Source organism: Neofelis nebulosa, chromosome 8 (genome assembly GCF_028018385.1).
Source record: "Neofelis nebulosa isolate mNeoNeb1 chromosome 8, mNeoNeb1.pri, whole genome shotgun sequence".
Taxonomy (NCBI): domain Eukaryota; kingdom Metazoa; phylum Chordata; class Mammalia; order Carnivora; family Felidae; genus Neofelis; species Neofelis nebulosa.
This window is the reverse complement of record NC_080789.1, coordinates 21726958-21748180: the sequence shown is the minus strand read 5'-3', so window position 1 is coordinate 21748180 and position 21223 is coordinate 21726958. Positions and strand designations below refer to the sequence as shown.

The 21223-nt window shown below is 36.3% G+C and overlaps 1 protein-coding gene and 1 pseudogene across 14 annotated transcripts in view; one reads left to right on the top strand and one right to left on the bottom strand.

Annotated features, from left to right (window-relative positions):
* ANKS1B (ankyrin repeat and sterile alpha motif domain containing 1B) overlaps positions 1–21223 on the bottom strand; it is a 1084349-nt gene that overhangs the window by 980551 nt on the left and 82575 nt on the right. The window lies entirely within an intron of this gene.
* The window catches only part of LOC131483698 (proteasome subunit beta type-5-like), a 45926-nt pseudogene continuing 36064 nt past the window's right edge, over positions 11362–21223 (top strand).

The following is a 21223-nucleotide window of genomic DNA, read 5'->3' as shown; positions in this document are numbered from 1 at the left end:
TATCTCAGTGATTTCACCAGGAATACAAGATCTGGTTTCTTAGCTCTAAAGTTTCAGCCCCGGAGAAGTGGATCCCTTTAGCCAAAAACACTAGAGATTGATTAGTAAAGCAAAATTTATTCACTTATTAAAACATTATTTTATAATTATGTGCAAGAATTGCTATGCTAAGAACTCAATGCTGGTTTCAATCAATGCAAGTGGACATTCTCACTGGCCGTATCTTCTTACTCACTCTAAAGAAGCATTGCTGGGGCGCCTGGGTGGCTCAGTCGGTTAAGTGTCCGACTTCGGCTCAGGTCATGATCTTGTGGTTCACGAGTTCGAGCCCCATGTTGGGCTCTGTGCTGACAGCTCGGACCCTGGAGCCTGCTTCCGATTCTGTGTCTCCCTCTCTCTCTGACCCTCCCCCCATTCATGCTCTGTCTCTCTCTCAAAAATAAATAAACGTTAAAAAAAAAAATTAAAAAGAAAGAAAGAAAGAAAGAAAGAAAGAAAGAAAGAAAGAAAGAAGCATTGCTAAATACTTCCTTTGTACTACACATTTAAATGGGCTATTTTCACTCTTATGAAAAACCATGTGAGATGGTTTGTGGGTATGTGACCCTACTTTAAAATAAGCAAACTTACCATTGGAAAGGTATTTCTCCAAAATCCCCAAGCAAGTAAATGTCAAAGTATGGGATTTGGTGACGCACAGCCTGATTCTTGTCCATGATGACCCAGAGCACTACCTTTCCAGGACCACTAATCTCTAAGTTAAAGTTAGGTTTAAAAAATGAGCAAAATGAGTCCCTCCTGTATCTCTCTCACTGACTTTTGGTATTTCTTATTTCAAGACAGACCTTTTTGTGTAAAGATTCCAAATCACAAACTGTCATTTTTCTAACACTGTAAATTCTAAATGCAATCGTCTGTCAACTAAGAATGGTCTAAGAACATTTTAAACATTCATTTTCCCCAAATCCACATAATGACTCTGGTTGCTGAGAAATTCCACATTAAAAGCCAAGTACTTACCAAATCATTTTTCCTTTCAGAAACAATTCAAGGCAATATAAGCTTGTGCTCACTTTTTCATACTGTCATGGCATGTTAAAAGAGGAAAACCTACTGATAAAATCAATAATTACCTGAATTTACAATGAACCAAATTCAGTCTTTTTACAATATTGCCAAACACTAAAACTGGACCCTAAACATTGGAATGGAATTGTGGCAAACCTTTAACTCTTCCAGACTCTTAATCCGCATGGGACTGAAACTGCACTTTAACAAAATCCCAGGTGACACTTGGGTAGCAAGGGACTAAGCTGTGTCTAGCTCAGAGGTTCTCAGCCCAAACCAATTAAATCACCTGGGTCTCAACTGATGTGTGATGGGGGCCACTCTTCATTTTCAAACCACCCCAGATGATTCTAATTTGCATTCTGAGCTAAGAACTGCCATAATTGAAAACCACTGCCCTAGCTCATCTGAGCCAGATTTCTGCTGAAGTTCTTTCTTTGAGTTCTTCTCCCCAAGTACTACTAAAAACCTGGTCCATTAATTCAGCGTTGAGTAAAGAAAATCAAAGTGGAGAGATAATAATAGGTACTGTGATGGTTAGTTTTATGTGTAAACTTAACTAGGCTATGGTACCCAGGTGCTTGGTCAAGTACCAGTCTAGATGTTGCTAGTAAGGTATTTTTTTTAATGTTATTAACATTTAAATCAGTAAAGCACTTTACCTCCCATAATGTGGGTGGGCCTCATCCAATCAGTTGAAGGACTTCAGTGTAAAGACTGAGGTTTCCAGAGGAAGGAATTCAGCCCGTGGATTGTAACACAGAAAACCTGCCTGAGTTTCCAGCCTGCCTGGCCTTCCCTGTAGATTTCAGACTCAAGACTGCAACATCAACTCTTACCTGAATTTCCAGCCTGCCTGGCTGTCCTATAGATTTCAGACTTGCCAGGCTCTACAACTGCATGAGCCAATTCCTTAAAAAACTTCTGTGTCCCTCCCTCTGTGACTGCCTCTCTTTCTCCTTCTCTGTGTGTTAGAAAGTGGAGGAAAAACAGTAAAGTATACCCCAAACTGAGAAAGCACTCTAAGAGTGGAAAACAAAGCAGGCAACTCCAAACAATATACACAGAGTTTTACTGACGATAACTGACAGGGCAGGGATCAAGTGAATGATGATCCACAGAAGTTACACAGTTATTCTCCACAAAATCCAAACCTTAGTCCACAGATTTTATAGAGTGACAGGAGACACAGAAAAGCACTGTAGTAAGATCAAAAGGTTCACAGGCATCCAATTGACAGCTAACCTTTAAGTAAATCTTGTGGCACCACCTGTGTATCAGGAAGGGGAAAGACTGTAATCTCTAACAGGTTCATGCATGGGAGGCCAAAACAAGCCCTGGAGGGCATTTCTAAGGCATGTATATTAACTTCAAGTAGCCCAGAATAAGTAGCCAAGAGAGGTCATCATTTAGACATGAACAAAATGGAGGGCCAAAGATGGAATCAGTATCGTCAGCACTCCTATACTGTGTGTGTGTATATCCTATTGATTCCAAATCTCAATACAAATACCACTTATTTAAATGCAAACTACATGCCTGAAATCATGCTAAATTATTCACATTTTCTGATTTAATACTTTCAACAACCAAATTAAAAAGCTGAAAAGGCAAGCCCTAAGAGAAAACATTCTGACCAAGGATAGGAAAGTTTCATTTAGCAACTTTGGAGGGGAAACAGTATACAGGATGTTAGTATTAGGTGAGTCAAGAAAAAGCCAAGGATAAAAAGGTAAGTGTTCACCAAAAAATTAAAGGCAAAAGGGAAAGTGGAAAACCTATAGATTAAAAAAGACTGTGCCCACCATCGGAAACCATTCAGTCTGCTTTCTGCTTCTATAAATTTGCCTTTTATGCATATTACACTTATATAAAATCAAACAATATGTAGTCTTTTGCATCTGGCTCTTTTCACCGAACATAATGTTTTTGAAGTTTATTCGTGTTGTAGCATATCTCAGTAGTTTGTTGCTTTTGATTGTTGAAAAGAATCTCATTGTAGAGATATACTTCATTATTTTGTCCATTCACCAGTTGACAGACATTTGTATTGTTTCTAGGGATGGACTATTATGACTAATGCTAGTATTAACAGTCAATCACATATGTTTTCATTTCACTTCTGTAAATACCTAATAGAACTACCACAGTGGTTATGGTTAAAGGTTATGGTTAACCTTTTAAGAAACTGTGAAAAAGCTTATTTCCAAATTGGTTGTATCATTTTATATTCTTACCAGCAATGCAGGTTCCAGGTTCTCCATATCTTTGCCAACATTTGTTATTGTTTGTCTTTTCAATTACAGCCATTTAATTGAAGGGGTGGTGTGTGTGTGTGTGTGTGTTGTGTAACAAATGTGCAGTGGTATCTCACTGTGGTTTTAATTTGCATTTCTCTAAAGGTTGAACATCTTTTCCTGTTGCTGAAAAGCCATTTGTGGATCTTCTTGGGTGAAATGTCTATTAAAATCTTCACATATTTAGCGTTGCCTGGCTGGCTCATTCCATTAAGCTTCTGACTTCAGCTCAGGTCATGATCTCACAATTCGTGAGATCGAGTCCCTCATCAGGCTCTGAGCTGTCAGGCTCAGGGGAGCCTGCTTGATATTCTCTCTCTCTCCCTCTCTCTCGGCCCCTCCCCAGCTGATGCTCAGGCTCTCTCTTTCAAAATAAATAAATAAACTTAAAAAAACATCTTCATTTATATAAAAAAAAAGATCTTCACCATTAGACCTTATTTTAATACAAATCTGAATAAGCCAAATGTAAAAAAATTTAGTGATAAAATTGTGGAAATTTGAACACTCAGTGGTTATTTGATATCAAGGAATTATTAGGTTTACTTGGGTCTTAATAATGGCATTATAATTTTGCTTTTTGAAGAAAAATATCTTTCAGAGTGATATGCAGAAGATTTATAGATAACATGATGTCAGGTCTATGACTGTTATAAAATAATCTAGAGGATATGGGGGAATATACATAAAAGATTGGCCATATGCTGACAATTTATCATTTTTGAAGCTGAGAAAAGGATTCATGAGGACTCATATTACTATTCACTCTACTTCTGCATGTGTTTGAAAATTTCCATAAGTTCTAAGAAATAAAAAGCTGACACACCAAATGCATGCATTAACTTATACATGCTCTTAAAATCTCCTAAAATTACCACAAAAGGGTTTTTAAGATATACCCAACAAGAAGAAACAACATGGAAAAGAAAACAACAGCAACAAGACTTTGCAAACTGGAAAGTGGATAAACACGAACTACCTTGAAAACCTGAATTCATGGCTGGAAGTAAGGAAAGCCAAGAAAGCAAACCTAATTTGCACAGCAGAAGTTCCAAAAGGTTTAGAAATAGGTGGTACCAGGTACCTCTGGAAGTGAGTCTGAAGGTTAAAACTCCAAGGAATGGTTGAAAGTCAATTAAGGAAAATGAACTCTTGATACTCCACTCCATACACCCAAACAACTATCCCTTCACCATCCCAGCAGAAGACTATGGTTTATTTTCTTGAGAGAGTTAAAGAGAAGTTCTCTGGATGAAGGGTAGCTGCTACAGCTGAGAGTAGGAAAAAAAATACTAAAAGCAAAGTAATTAAGTAAAATTTTACACCCTGAATGTAAAGATTTCTTCCTCAATTTAGCACCCAGAATGCTTATGGACAGAGAACAATCAAATATCTACCCAGCACAAGAAAAAAAGCTAACAAATGCTGACACTGAAGGATCCTTCAATGTCCCTATAGTTATAAGCTTTAACCACGAATACAGAGTTATGACCCACTTTAAAGAGGCCCATGTTCAAATACAAACGGACAACCAAGGATCACAGGAGATTTGAGAAACGTCCCAAACATGAAAGATGCAAGCTAAAGTGAAAAACTGAAGAGATCTGTAAAATAAAGTAGAAGATAAATTAATGAGACTTCCCAGAAAGTAAAACAAAAAGAAGGAATAGAGGTTAATTTTACGTATCAACATAGCTAAGCCACAGTGCCCAGATATTTGGTCAAACAATATTCTGGATCTTTAAGGTACTTTTTTGTTGAAATTAACATTTTATTCATTTTATTTTTTTCCAAGTTTTTATTTAAATTTAAATTATTTAACATATAGTGTAGAACTGGTTTCAGGAGAAGAATTTAGTGATCACTTACATATAACACCCAGTGCTCATCACAAGTGTCCTCCTTAATGCCCATCCCCCACCTTCCTCCAGCAACCCTGTTTGTTTTCTACAGTCAATAGTCTCTTATGACTTGCCCCCCTCTCTAGATTTACCTTATTTTTCCTTCCCTTCTCATATGTTCACCTGTTTTGTTTCTTAAATTCCACATATGAGTGAAATCATATGGTATTTGTCTTTCTCTGACTTATTTCACTTAGCATAATACACTCTAGTTCCATCCATGTTGTTGCAAATGGCAAGATTTCATTCCTTTTGGTGGCTGAGCAATATTCCATTGTGTGTGTGTGTGTGTGTGTGTGTGTGTGTGTGTGTGTGTGTGTGTGTCCACACCACATTTTCTTTATCCATTCATCAGTTGATGGACATTTGGGCTCTTTCCATGATTTGGCTATTGTTGATAATGCTGCTATAAACATTGGGGTACATGTGCCCCTTTGAATCGGCAGTTTTGTATCCTCCGGATAAACACCTCATAGTACAATTGCTGGGTTGTAGGGTAGTTCTACTTTTAATTTTTTGAGGAACCTCCATACTGTTCTCTAGAGTGGCTGTACCAGTTTGCATTCCCACCAACAGTGCAAAAGGGTTCCCCTTTCTCCACATTCTTGCCAACATCTGTTGTTTCCTGAGTTGTTAATTTTAGCCGTTCTGACAGATGTGAGGTGGTATCTCATTGTGATTTTGAATTGCATTTCCCTGATAATGAGTGATGTGCTGTATCTTTTTTTGCCTCTGTTGGCTATTTGTATGTCTTCTTTGGAGAGATGTCTATTCTTTGCTTTTTTTTTTCTTTTTTAGAGAGAGAGAAAGAGAGAGCATGAGCTGGAAAGAGGAGAAGAGAGTGAAAAAGAATCGCAAGCAGGCTCCATGGTCACCACAGAGCCCAAAATGGGGCTTGATCCAATGACCCTGAAATCATGACCTGAGCCAAAATCAAGAGTCAGATGCTCAACCAACTGAGCCACCCTGACACCCATCTTATACCTATTTTTAATTTGATTACTGGGGGGGGGTTTGGTGTTGAGTTGTATAAGTTCTTTAAATATTTGAGCTAGTAAGACTTTATCATTTGCAAATATCCTACTCAGTATGTTGTCTTTTAGTTTTGTTGATTGTTTCTTTGCTGTGCAGAAGCTTTTTTATTTTGATGTAGTCCCAATAATTCATTTTTGCTTTTGTTTTCCTTGCTTTAGGAAACATATGTAGACAAATGATGCTATAGACAATGTTAGAGAAATTACTTTCTGCCCTGTCTCATAGGATTTTTATTGGTTTCAGATCTCACATTTAGGTCCTTCATCTATTTTGAGTTTATTTTTTGTATACAGTATAAGAAAGTGACCCAGCTTCATTCTTTTGCATGTAGGTGTCCCAACGCCCTTTGTTGAAGAGACTTTTTTTTCCATTGGATATTCTTTCCTGCTTTGTGGAAGATGAGTTGACCGTTTCTGGGTTCTCTACTCTGTTCCTTTGATCTGTATGTGTGTTTTTTGTGCCATACTGTCTTGATGATTATAGCTTTGTAATATAGCTTGAAGTCCAGAATTGTGACACTTCCCACTTTTCTTTTCTTTTTCAACATTACTTTAGCTATTTGGGGTCTTTTCTGGTTCCAAAAAATTTTAGAAGTGTTTGTTCTAGCTCAGTGAAAAATGCTGGTGTTATTTTGATATGTATTGTGCTGAATGTGTAGACTGCTTTGGGTAGTATGGATATTTTAACAATATTTGATCTTTCAATCCATGAGCATGGAATGTTTTTCCATTTCTTTGTGTCTTCTTCAATTTCTTTTCAGAAGTATTCTATATTTTTCAAAGTACAGATCCTTTACCTCTTGGGTTAGGTTTATTCCTAGGTATCTTACGGTTTTTGGTGCAACTGTAAATAGGATCAATTCCAGTCTCTTTCTGCTGCTTCATTATTGGTATATAGAAATACAACAGATTTCTGTATGTTGATTTTATATCCCGTGACTTTGCCAAATTCATGTAACACTTCTAACAATTCTTTGGTGGGGTCCTTCGGGTTTTCTATATATAGTATCATGTCATCTGTGAGGAGTGAAAGTTTGACTTCTTCTGTACTGATTCATATGCCTTTTGTTTCTTTTTGTTGTCTTTTCGCTGAGTCTAGGACTTCAGTACTATACTGAACAACAGTGGTGAGAGTGGACATCCCTGTTGTGTCCTGACTTTATGGGAAAAGCTTAGATTTCCCCCACTGAGGATATTAAGTGTGGGTCTTTCATATATGGCCTTTATGATGCTGAGGTTTGTTCCATCTTTTTTAATTTTTTTTTTTGGTTTTTTTTCCTTTTTTTATTGGTTTTACACTTTGTTGAGGGTTTTTTACCAAGAATGGATGCTGTATTTTATCAAATGCTTTTTATGTATCTATTGAGAAAATCATATGGTTTTCATTCTTTCTTTTATTAATATGGTGTATTGCACTGATTGATTTGCAGATCAAATCTGTAGCCCAGGAATAAATCCCACTCTGTAGCCCAGGAATAAATCCCACTTGATTGTAGTGAATAATTCCTTTAATGTCCTATTGGATTCAATTTGCTAGTATCTTATTAAGAATTTTTGCATCCATGTTCATCAGGGACAATGGTCTGTAATTCTCCTTTTTAGTGGGGTCTTTGTCTGGTTTTGGCATCAAGGTAATGCTGGCCTCATAGAACGAGTTTGGAAGTCTTCTTTCCATTTCTATTTTTTGGAACAGTTTCAGAAGAAGGGGTATTAACTCTTCTTTAAATGTTTAGAAGAATTCCCCAGAAGCCATCCAGCCCTGGACTCTTGTTTGTTGGGAGATTTTTGCTTACCTGTTCAATTTCTTTGTTGGTTATAGGTCTGTTCAAATGTTGTATTTCTTCCTGTTTCAGTGTTGGTAATTTATATGTTTCTAGGAATTTATCCACTTCTTTCAGACTGCCCAGTTTGTTGGCATATAGATTGCCCATAATATGTTCTTATAATTGTTTGTATTTCCACAGTGTTGGTTGTGATCTCTCCTCTTTCATTTGTGATTTTATTTATTTGGGTCCTTTCTTCTTTCTTTTTGATAAGTCTGCTAGGGGTTTGTCAATTTTGTTAATTCTTTTGAAGCACCAGTTCCTAGTTTTATTGATGGGTTCTACTGTTTGTTTGTTTGTTTGTTTTGTATTTCCATATCACTTATTTCTGCTCTAATCTTTGTTTTCCTTTTTTTATTGGTTTTACACATTATATGCTGTTCTGTTTCCAGCTCCTTTAGGTGTAAGATTAGGTTGTATATTTGAAACTTTTCTTGCTTCTTAAGGAAGCCCTATATGGCTATATGCTTCCCTCTTATGAAAGCCTTTCCTGCATCCCAAAGGTTTTAGACTGTCGTATTTTTATTGCCATTTCCTTTCATGCATTTTATTTCTTCTTTAATTTCATGGTTAACCCATTTGTTCTTCAGTAGGATGTTCTTAGACATCCATGTACCTGTGGTCATTCCAAATTTTTTCTCATGGATCATTTCAAGATCAAAGTGTTGTGGTCTGAAAATACGCATGATGCCATATTAGCCTTAGTCCTAGTCTTTTTGTATTGGTTGGAGCCTGATTTGTGACCCAGTATGTGATCTGGAGAATCTTCCATTTGAACTCAAAAAGAAAGTGTATTCTGCTGCTTTAGGATGAAATGCTCTGAATATATCTGTTAGGGGCATCTGGCCTAGTGTGTCATTCAAAGCCATTGTTTCCTTGTTGATCCTCTCCTTAGGTGATCCGTCCACTGTTGTAAGTGGGATGTTTAAGTTCCCTACTATTTTTGTATATTATCAATGAGTTTGTTATTAATTGATTTATATAATCGGCTTCTTCCAATGTGGGGTTATAAATATTTACAATTCCGAGATCTTCTGGTTGGACAGTCCACTATATTATGATATAGTGCCCTTCTTCATCTCTTACTACAGTCTTTGGTTTAAAATCTAGATTATCTGATACAAGTATGGCTATTCCAGCTTTCTTTTGATGTCCATTAGCATGATAAATGTTTCTCCATCCTCTCTCTTTCAATCTGGAAGTGTCTTTGATCTAAAATGAGTCTCTGAAACAGCACATCAATGGATCTTGTTTTTTTTTTTATCCATTCTGATAGCCTACATCTTTTGATCCAAACATTTAGTTCATTAACATTCAGAGTAATTATCGATAGATATGAATGTAGTGCCACTGTATTACCTGTTAAGTCGCTGTTCCTGTAGATTATCTCTGTTCCTTTTTAGTCTTTGTTGCTTTTGGTCTCTCCCACTCAAAGGGTCACCTTTAATATTTCTTGCAGAGCTGGTTTAGTGTTCATGAACTCCTTTAGTTTTTGTTTGTCTTGGAAACTCTTTATCTCTCCTTCTATTTTGAATGACAGCCTTGCTGGATAAAGTATTCTTGCCTCATATTTTTCCCATTTAGCATGTTGAATATCAGGTCATTTCATTCTGACCTGCCAGAAGTTTCAGTGGACAGGTCAGCTACTAACTTTATGTGTCTACCCTTGTACATTAAGAACCTTTGTCCCAAACTGCTTTCAGAATTCTCTTTACCCTTGTATTTTGCAAGTTCCACTATGATATGTCTTGATATTGATCTGTTTTTGTTCACTTTGAGGGGAGTTATCTGTGCCTCTTGGACTTGAATGCCTGTTTCCTTCCCTGGATTAGGGAAGTTCTCAACTATAATTTGTTCAAATAAACCTTCTGTCCTTTTTTCCCCGCTCTTCTCCTGGGACTCCTATGATATGGATACTATTTCACTTTATGGAGTTGCTGAGTTCCCTGAGTCTATATTCATGATCTAATAGTTTTCTTTCCTTCTTGTTTTCAGCTTTTTTATTTTCAATAATTTTATCTTCTATATCACCTATCTGTTTCTCTGCTTCTTCCAACCTCATTGTGATTACATCTAGTCAGTTTTGCATCTCGGTTATAGTTTTTTTTTTTGCTTTTTATTTCGGCCTGACTAGTTTTTAGTCTTTTATCTCTGCAGCAAGGGTATCTGTTTTTATGTCGTCTATGCTTTCATCAAGCCCAGCTAGTATTCTTATGACTGTTATTTTAAATTCGTGTCCAGATATATTGCTTATATCTGTTTTGAGTAAACCCCTGTGATTTCTTCTTGCTCTTTCTTTTGGGGAGAATTACTCTGTCTTGTCATTTTGTCTAGGTTTCTGTCTTTTCTGTGTTATGAAACCTTGTTATATTTTCTGCTGAGAATAATGCTATATTAAGAAGGAGCCATACACAGTCCAGGGCCTGGTGCTTTAGGAAGTGTTTCTGGTATATTCTATGTGCACTCTGCTGTTGTGTTTTGGCTGCTCTTTCCCACAGGTCAGTCCTCTGCAGAGTTCCTCCTTGCTTACAGTGGGAAGTGTTTACACCTCTAACTAGGTGTGCTTTGATTTGTTTAAAATAAGCCTGATAAGAAAGAAAGAAAGAAAGAAAGAAAGAAAGAAAGAAAGAAAGAAAGAAAGAAAGAAAGAAAGAAAGAAAGAAAGAGAGGAAGAAAAGGAAAGAAAAGAAAAAAAGAAAAGAAGAAAAAGAAAAAGAAAAAGAAAAAGAAAAAGAAAAAGAAAAAAAGGAAAAGACAAGACAAGACAGGAAAGGAAGAAAAGCCTGGTCCTATTTCCACCAGAACTGAAGCTGACACTTTGCAGTACTCTGTGATCAGTAGACCTGGTGAATGCTGAGGAACCATGTTGGTCATCTGCAGAAGAGGTACACTGTGCTGGCTCAGTCACACCTGCCCTAGTAAAGATGCCTCTGTAGGACATATGCGGGCAGGGTTTGGTATAAGTGGCTCCAGCCTCCACTGGGGGTGCTGTGTTGCTCACTGAAGTCCAATCATGCTGGTGGTCCAAGGCAAAAATGGAGTCACCCTGCTCTCTTGTCCCAGGAGTAAAGAGGGAGGAGAGCTGGTACCCTTCACTATTCAGGAACCTCTCGCAGAAAAGTGAACAATTTCCCCTCTTCTGTCCCAGGCTTCTGTCAGATCCCTGCCCTCACCCTCTCTGTGCCCAGGCCCTCGGCACACCTGGTAGCACAGTTCTCCCTTGTTCTATCTCCTACACATGGCTGGGATTCAAAATTCCAAGGACCCAGTACAGGGCGACCCACTCCCGTCCACTGGAGGAGAGATTCACCAAGCCCTGTCTGGTGCCATTTTGTCCCAGAAAAGCAGCACACAGTGGCACAGGTGCTTGGAGTTCATGGTGAAGCACAGCAAAAAGCAGCAACCAGGTCATTTGCCCTCTGTATGCACTTCTGTCCCTTCTGATGAACAGCCACTTGATGGAGCCTGCTGGGTCTTTTGTCCTTGCAAAGGCAGTATACCCTCTTCCAAATGTACTCCAGGGAGGGGAACATTCTCTCCCAGTGTGACCCAGGGGATCTATACACCAGGATGTCTGCTTCCAGGCCTCTGCCCTCCTTAACCACAGGAGTACCACCACACCCACCCATTTTGACTCTGGTAAATGCTAAAACATGAATTTGAGCTCCACTGCTTGTGAAAACCTGGTGATAGTTTCTCTTGATTCCCCAGTCAATGGTTTTCGGGAAATGTTTTTCTTGCACAAACCCAATGCACTGCTCTCCCTCCCCCACTTTCTCTCCTTCATCTGCAAAAAGGGCTCCCTTCCCCTCCATGGCACCATGGCTCTTCTTTCCCCCAGTTCACTTCTCTACACCTCGTACCTGCCACATTCTTTCCTTCTAATCATGCAGATTGTTCTCTTAATCCTCAGATCAATTTCTGAAGTGTTCAAAATGATTTGATGTTAATCTAGCTGTGTTCCAGGGATGAGGCAGGCCCAGGGGCCCCCTACTACTCTGCCATCTTAACTCCCTCTCAAGAATAACATTTTAAATCAGTGGACTTTGGAAGCTGATTACCCTCCTTATGTGTGGGTCTCACAGAATCATTTGAAGGCCTTAACAAAACAAAGACTAGCCTCCCTGGAGCAAGAAGGAATTCTGCCAACAGACTGTCTATGGACTCAACTTCTCCTTGGTCTCAAGCCTGAAGGCCTACCCTATAGATTTTGGACTTACCAAGCCTTTACAATCACATGAGGCAATTCCATAGAACCACTCTCAATCTCAATCAAGCTCGCTCTCTCTCTCTCTCTCTCTCTCTCTCTCTCTCTGCTTCCCTCCCTATTTTCCTCCCTCCTTCTCTCTCCTCCTCTCTCTCTCCAAATATATATACATATTATATATAACTATAATAACTATAATAACTATAACTATATATATAATATATATATATATATAGATATATATAGATATAGTTTCCTATGACCATGACTATCCCTGGTGGCTCAAGCTTCATCCTTTACCCAGCTCCTAACAGTGACATCTTGAAGATATCAATAAGCTCCCAATAAGCAACTTTTAAACAAACTTTTGGAAAATGCTCCCTTCATAAATTAGGGTTCTCTGTGCCTATGAAATAGAAGCAATCTAATTTATTAATGATCCCTAAGTCACTATAATTAATGCAGACCAGTCTGTTAACTGAACAACTTTCCTGAGGTTTCAGGAAATAGTTCATATGTTTACTAATTATTCTTTACTATTTATAGTAGGTATTTTGTACAAAAATCTGTCTCCCACAGATGCTTGAAATCCCTCCATTGGTCACTTACTACTTACTACTTTGATAAATAGTATTTACTTCTCTTTTAAAGTATGTAAGGGGACTAGAATTTTGAAATTGGATGAGAGGACACAACAAAAGAAGATGGCAGAATAAATTTGAGCACTCTTGCAGTTTTCATTTTAAAATGACTTAAGCCATCTTCAACAGCTACCTAATCATCTTCATTACTCTGGAATTAGAATTAAACTATTGAAAGCCACACAAAAAGGCCTATGCAAATTAGTCTAAATTTGAATACAATACACCGTTTTTCCATTCTCAGCTGTTGAAGAACAACTTTACATTCAATAGCCATTAGAATAACGTATTATACTGTATGCAAATTTAAAAATTAGCACTATGTTTTTATTTAGCAAAGTATTTTCTTCCATACTAGTGCTTATAGCAAGGAAGGGAAGCCACTTCAGCAATAATTAGACAGCTTCAAAATGGAAGTCTGAGCCAAGCTGAAAGACTTGGGTAGGGAAAACAGAAAGGAAGGAGAAGAGGGGTTTCAAACAGGGACATAAAGTTTGAACAGTAAAAGATATGTTCAATAAATGTTGCAAACCACCATCCAGCACTTGGCCAAAATGCAGAATTCTTAGAAGAGAATTATGGGCAAATAAGATTAAGGAGACAAAAGTTACAGAGACAAAGAATAAAAAGATTAAGGTAGAAGTACAATGGGGAAAGGTTTAATTTTAAATATATATATATATATATATATATATATATATGCATATTAAACAGCAATATATATAAAAGCTCTTTATATATAAAAGCTCTTAGCACAGTATCTGGTACATACTAAGACTAAGTAAATATCCACTATTATTGTGGCTTCCTCCTCTTCCTATTTTGGTCTTGGCTTAAGAAACCCTATCTGTTTTCTGTAATTTGCTATATACGATGGATAAATATGGAGTAATGATGAAGAAAGCAAAGATGAGGAGATTAGCAACAAATTTCTCTCTGCTTTAGTCACAGCTTTGAGATAAAACAGGAGAGCCAAGGATTAATGTCATAGATGGTTTTTCATTTTTGTCATAACATTTCAGAGCTCAAACAATCCTAAGATGATGATGATATCTTCTATTTAGGCAGACTTTTAACAGAGCACTCTCAAACACATTTACTCAAATAATAATAATAATAATAATAATAATAATAATAGCCACAAGGAAATCAACTAATTTAGTCCTTTTATAAATAAGAGAACCTAACAGAGCTAGACAGATTAAATGACTAATCAGTGGCATTAGTGGTGGTGATGATGACAATGATGATGATCTAACAAACTGCTAAATACTTACTGTGCATTTTCTCATTTAATCCTTACAGTAACCCTAAGAGATAGGTACTATAATTATCTCTTTTTTTAAGTTAAACAAACTAAAGTTTAGGAAGATTAGGAAACTTACCCAAGGTCACTCAGCAAAAAGTGGTAGAACTGGGATTCAAAAAACATGACTGACCCAAAAACCTATCCAGTTACTCACTAAACCACACTTTCCATAGTTAGGATTAGAACTCAATTCTTCCAAATCCATCCTCATCTAATGTTCTTTCCCCCACTGCGTAACTCCCAAATTCAATGAGGTATATATGTTAAACTAAAAATCTAAATACATATTGCATTTATTTTCTAATATATTAAATTATCTGGTACCCCTACACATCTATTGTTACAAACTACAATTCCATCTCTAACTGCGTATTCAAGTATATATCAAGTATATGTCATAATATATTAAGTATAATAAGTATAATATTCATTTTATAAATATATCTGAGCCATTTAAAAATATTTTTATAAATTACCTAGTTCATCTCTAGAGGAAAAAGTCATTTTGATATATATGTATGTGTATATATATATATATATATATATATATATATATATATATATTTTTTTTTTTTTTTTTTTTAAGTAAACTCTACCTCAATTTGGGGCTTGAATTCACAACCCCAAGATTAAGAGTCACATGCCCTACGAGCTGAGCCAGCTGAGTGCCCCTCTTTGTTAGATTCTTATAGAAGATTTCCCTATCCTAAAATCAGGATTATTTACAAGTAATATAAAGAAGCCAAACTAGCCTCTCTTAAAACTTCCACTTTAGGAAATAATTAAGACAGTACAAGAAATAAACAATAATGTCCTTGTTACACATAATCTATTTTAAGGGGATTTCAAAGCACTTTAAATTGTAACAAAGTCTTACAATGTTTCCAGAGAGACTTCTGATTTCCTGTTCCACATGTAAAAAGCATGAAAGTCACTGCCTCATCTGAATGACTAAAAATATGAACACACTGAAAAATCAGCAATTCTTGGATCCCTAAGACACAGAGCAAAGTGCTGCTGCCCCCAAGAATAGAGAGACAGGTGGATACAGGAATTATAGCTTACCGGAGCAGAGATTCATGAACAGAAACTGCGAGGGAAACCAGTGCAAAGTAGGAGAACCTGAAGTATAACTGAGGAAGTGCTGGAGGCTCAGTATAGACAAATCTGGAAGTTAAAAACTCCAGGGGTAGCTTTTATCAAAAAAAACAAAAGATAATAAATGTTGGTGGGGATGTGGAAAAAAGGGGAACCCTAACATACTGTTGATGGGAATGCAAATTGGTACAACCATTATGGAACACCGTATGGCAGCACCTCAAAAAATTAAAAATTGAACCACCATATGATCTGGCAATCCCACTCCTGGGTATATATCCAAAGGAAATGAAATCAGTATCTTGAAGGAAAGTCTGTACACCCATGTTCATTGCAGCATTATTTACAGTAGCCAAAGTATGGAAACAACCTAAGTGTGTCTATCAATGGATGAATGAATAAAGATGTGAGATACACATACACACACACACACACACACACACACTCTCTCTCTCTCTCTCTCTCTCTAAAATATTATTCAGCCATGAGAAAGAATGAAATCCTTCCATTTGTGACAACATGGATAGACTCTGAAGGCATTATGCTAAGTGAAATATCTCAGAAAGAAAAAAAATACACATAAAGACAAATACAAAGACAATGTATGATCTCACTTATATGTGAAATCTAAAAGAAAATAAGACTTGTAAAAACAGAAGGTAGAACGGTGGTTACCAGGGGCTGGAGGGTGTGGGAGAACTGGGAAGATGTTAAGGGTATATACACTTACAACCAATAGATAAATAAATTCTAGAGAGCTAACGCACAACAAAGTGATTATACTCACTACTACTGTATTATAAATTTCAAAGTTGCTAAGAGACAAAATCTTAACTGTTCTCAACACAGAAAAGAAATGATAAATGTATGACCTAAGTGTTACCTAATACTACTGGGGTAATCATATTCCAATACACAAATGTATCAAACTAACATACTGTACACCTTAAACTGACACAATGTTTTATGTCAATTATATCTCAATAATAATGATGAAAAAAAGAATATTATTCCAAGTGCCTGGCTGGCTCAGTCAGTACAGCATGTGACTCTTGATCTCAGGGTTGTACATTGGAGCCCCACGTTGGGTGAAGAGATTACTTAATAATAATAAAAACAATTATTTTTTTTAAAAAAGAATAGCATTCAATTTTCTAATGTAAAAAATTCCCTAGGGATGCCTGGGTGGCTCAGTCAGTTAAGTGTCCAACTTAGGCTCAGGTCATGATTTCCTGGTTCGTGAGTTCAAGCCCTGCATCAGACTCTATGCTGACAGCTCAGAGTCTAGAGCCTGCTTCAGATTCTGTGTCTCCCTCTCTCTCTGCTTGCCTCTCTCTCTCTCTCAAAAATAAATAAACATTAAAAATAATTTTTAAAAAAATCTCTAGGAGGACACTGTTGTGGGATACCTGCCCCCAACACAGTAATTGTGGGATTCTCCTCCAGAAGTTCAACTAGATTCCCAAAGTAAATGTCAAAGAAAATTCTTCTCAAGCTTCCAGGGGAAGGGGAAAGGAACCATTGTTAAATACACAGAGCACCTCTGTTCTTAGGGACTTCCTGCCCTTCTTAGGGACTCCCTGCCTTCAGGGAAAACTAATTAGCCAGAGCCAAACTGACCTAGGAGAGAAAAACTCAACTCCAGCCAGCTCTGGCCATCCTGTCCAAATGCTGAACCTCAGTTGCATACCTGAAATAAATAACATTTGGTCATGGTGTGTAATTTTTTTTATACTTTTTAAAACTCAGTGTGCTAATGGTTGAGGATTTCTACATCTATGTTCATGAGAAAAATTGATTTATATTTTCTTTTTTTGTAATGTCTTTGTCTGGTTTTGGTATTAGGGTAATGCTGGCCTCACAGAATGAGTAGGAAATTATTCCTTCTGCTTCTATTATGAGATAGATTATAGGGAATTCATATAATTTCTTTCTTAAATGTTTGATAGAATTCACCAGTGAACCTATCTGGGCCTGGTGTTTTCTGTTTTGGAGATTACTGGTTATTGACTCAATTCCTTTAATAGATATAGGCCCGTTCAGACTATCTATAATTACTGTAATCCATCATATCAACAGACTAAAAATGAAAAATCATATGATCATAACAACAGATACAGAAAAAGCATTTTAAAAAAATTCAGTGCCAATTTATGATAGAAAAACACTCTGAAAACTAGGAATAGAGGGGTAACTTTCCTACCTTGATAAAGACTATCTACAAAAAACCTGCAGCTAACATCATATATAATGGTGGTGAGTAACTCAAAACGTTCCCACTAAAATCAGGTACAAGGCCAGAATGTCCTCTCTTACCACCCCTTTGTACTAGAAATACTTGCTCGTGCAATAAGGTAAGAAAAGGAAATAAGTATACAGGTTGGAAAGGAAGAAATAAAACTGTCCTTGTTTGCAGACAGCATGATTATCTATGTAGAGAATCTGAAAGAATCAACAACAACAACAACCAAAAAAACCCTCCTGAAACTAATAAGCGATTATAGCAAGATTGCGAGGATACAAGGTTAATACATGAAAGTAAATTATTTTCTTACATACCAGCAATAAAAAGTGAAATTAAACACACAATATCATTTTTATTAGCACCCCACAAAATGAAATACTTAGGTATAAATCTAACAAAATATGTACAAGATCCATTAGTAAAACTACAAAACTTATGATGAATGAAATCAAAGAACTAAATAAATGGAGATTATGTTCATGGATAGGAAGACAAGATGTCAGTTCTTTCTAACTTGATCTATAGATTTGATGTAATCCCAATCAAAATCCCAGCAAGCTAAAGTGTATATGGAGAAGCAAAAGACCCAGAATAGCCAATACAATACTGAAGGACAAAAAAAAGTTGGAAGACTGATGCTATCTTACTTCAAGACTTACTAGAAAGCTATAGTAATCAAGACAGTGTAGTATTAGCAAAAGAATAGACAAACAGATCAATGTAACAGAACAGTGTGCCCAGAAATTGACCTTTATAGTTAACTGATCTTTGACAAAAGAACAAAGGCAATACAATAGAACAAGGCAGTCTCTTCAACAGCTGGTGCTAGAACAACTGGACATACACATACAAAAAACTGAAACTATATACAGATCTCACACCCTTCACAAAAATTAATTTAAACTGGATCATAGACCTAAATGTAAAATGCAAAACTATAAAACTCCTAGAAGATAACATAAGAGAAAACCTAGATTCAGTTGGGTGCCATGATACCTTTTTAGATATACCACCAAAGACACGATCCATGAAGGAAATAATTAATAACCTGAACTCCATTAAAATTTAAAACTTCTGCTCTGCAAAAGACAGTATCAAGAGAATAAGAAGATAAGCTGAGACTGGGATAAATATTTGCAAAAGACAAATCTGATAAAAGACTGTTGGCCAAAATAGACAAGGAATTCCTAAAACTCAACAACTAGAAAACAAACAACCCAATTAAAAAGTAGGCCAAAGACATTAATAGAGATCTCACCACAGACGATATACAGATGAAAAGATGCTCCACATCACATGTTATCAGGAAAAATGCAAATTAAAATAACAATGAGATCCCACTACAAATCTACCAGAATGGCCAAAATCCAGAACACTAACAACACCAAATGTTGGTAAGTATGTGGAGCTGCAGGAACTCTCATAAAATCTCAGTGGGAATGTAAAATGGTACAGCCACTTTGGAAGATAATTTAGCAGTTTCTTACAAAACTAAACATACTCTTACCATTAGATCTAACATTCACACTCCTTGGTATTTACTCAGAGGAACTGAAAACTTACATCCACACAAAACCCTGCATGTTGATGTTTATAGCAGCTTTATTCATAATCTTCAAAACTTGGAAGCAACCAAGATACCTTTCAGTGGGAAAATAGATAAATAAACTATGGTACATCCACACAATGGAATATTAATCAGCACTAAAAAGAAGTGATATAAAGCCATGAAAAAAGACTTGGAAGAACTTTAAATTCATATTACTAAGTGAAAGAAGTCAATCTAAGAAGGCTACATACTATATGATTCCAACTATATGACATTCTGGAAAAGGCAAAACTATGAGGATATTAAAAAGCTCAGTGATTGCTTGGGGGAGGGGTAGTGATGAACAGGCAGGGCACAGAGGATTTTTAGGGCAGTGAAAATACCGTTTGATATTATAATGATGGATATATGTCATCACACATTTTTCCATATCTATAGAATGTATGACACCAAGAGTGAACCCTAAGGTAAATTATGGACTTCAGATGATTGTTATGTACAATGCATATTCATCCTTGGTTTAACAAAAAATAAGTACCATTCTGGTGAATGACTTTGATGATGAGGGAGGCTATACATGTGTGGGAGCAGACAGTATATGAAAAATCTCTGCAACCCCTCTCAATTTTATAGTAAATCTAAAATTGCTCTAAAAATATAAAGTCATGAAAAAATGATTCCAGGAAATGGACTGGTAAACCAAAGTATAGTAAAAAGAATGGTGATTTTTTGTAAATCCTCCATATGAAGTAGTTTCATGCACATAATAAGAAATACATTTGCCATTTATTTGGAAAGCTATAATTTACAGAATTCTTTAGAGCTTTACCATAATCCTTAAAGGCAGGCAGAGAAGATTCTATTATCCTCACCTTAAAAATCATGGAAGAACCATGATTCATTAGGGATATTTGTTTCTGCCATAATCACAGTTATGAAGAGGTAGACTCAGGATTTGAACCTTGGTCTTCTGACTCCTGGATCCTATATACTTTCTACTCTATTTGATCCTTATTTCTCATATAAAAGAAATGTTCAGTCAATGTTTGGCAAGTGAATGTATGCAATGTATGAATAAATCAGATCTCACCAAAAAGAAAAGGCTCTATTTTCCTGCCGCATATTTCAGCATTAACTATGACTTTTAAGTTTTCCCCCCTCTGTGTTTCATTTATAAAGAATGAGGCTTTCATAATATGAAAGGAGATAGGGAAAGCTAAAGTTGAGGGTGTAAGCTGTAGAAGGCTTGGAGAAGTGAATTTTATTTGCTTCAGTTTATGGGTTTGAAAAAAACAATGAACTGTGTTGAAAATTTGACCATATTAGATCAGTTTTGGTGGATTTATCCATAAGAGGGGGAAAAAGGCTGATGAATGTTTTACTGCAAAATATTTCTGTTCAAATGAGACCACAGTCTTCAAGCAGGGAAGACTAAAAGCCCTGTGTCACGGCAGGTTTATAATGGTGATCAGTTCAAGTACATGTTGGCTATTATGTTAACTATACCTGGCCAATGGAAATGAAAATTGAAAAAAACTGTAAATAGACAATCCAAATGATTTCCCTGGGTAAATGAATCATACAATTTCTTTCCAAAGCACACACACACAAAAACAATGAGGCATTCCCCTCCACAAGTATAAGTGTCCTCTAGAAAATTAAATTATTTTTGAACCGATAGAGAGCAGATAGATAAAATCATTAATATTTTTTTCTAGATAAAAATTACAAGTTAAAAAACAGATGTATATTCTTAGAAATACATCAGGAAAACGAAATGCTATAACCTTTAACCTTAGTTTATAATACAACTAAAGAACAATAACTATAAATACTAGATACACTTTTGGAATGGATGGAGAGAGTCATTTATACTAAGAGAGAAAAGAATTGCATCCACCAGTCTATCCATGACTTTGCATTTATTATAGTAGAAAATATTATCATATTCTCACAACTGTCAGTCTGCGCTCTCAGATTTCACAATTAGCAATTATCTTGTTTCCAGCTGTCCCCACAATTTCATTCCAAACTGAATATCCACCAGAAAA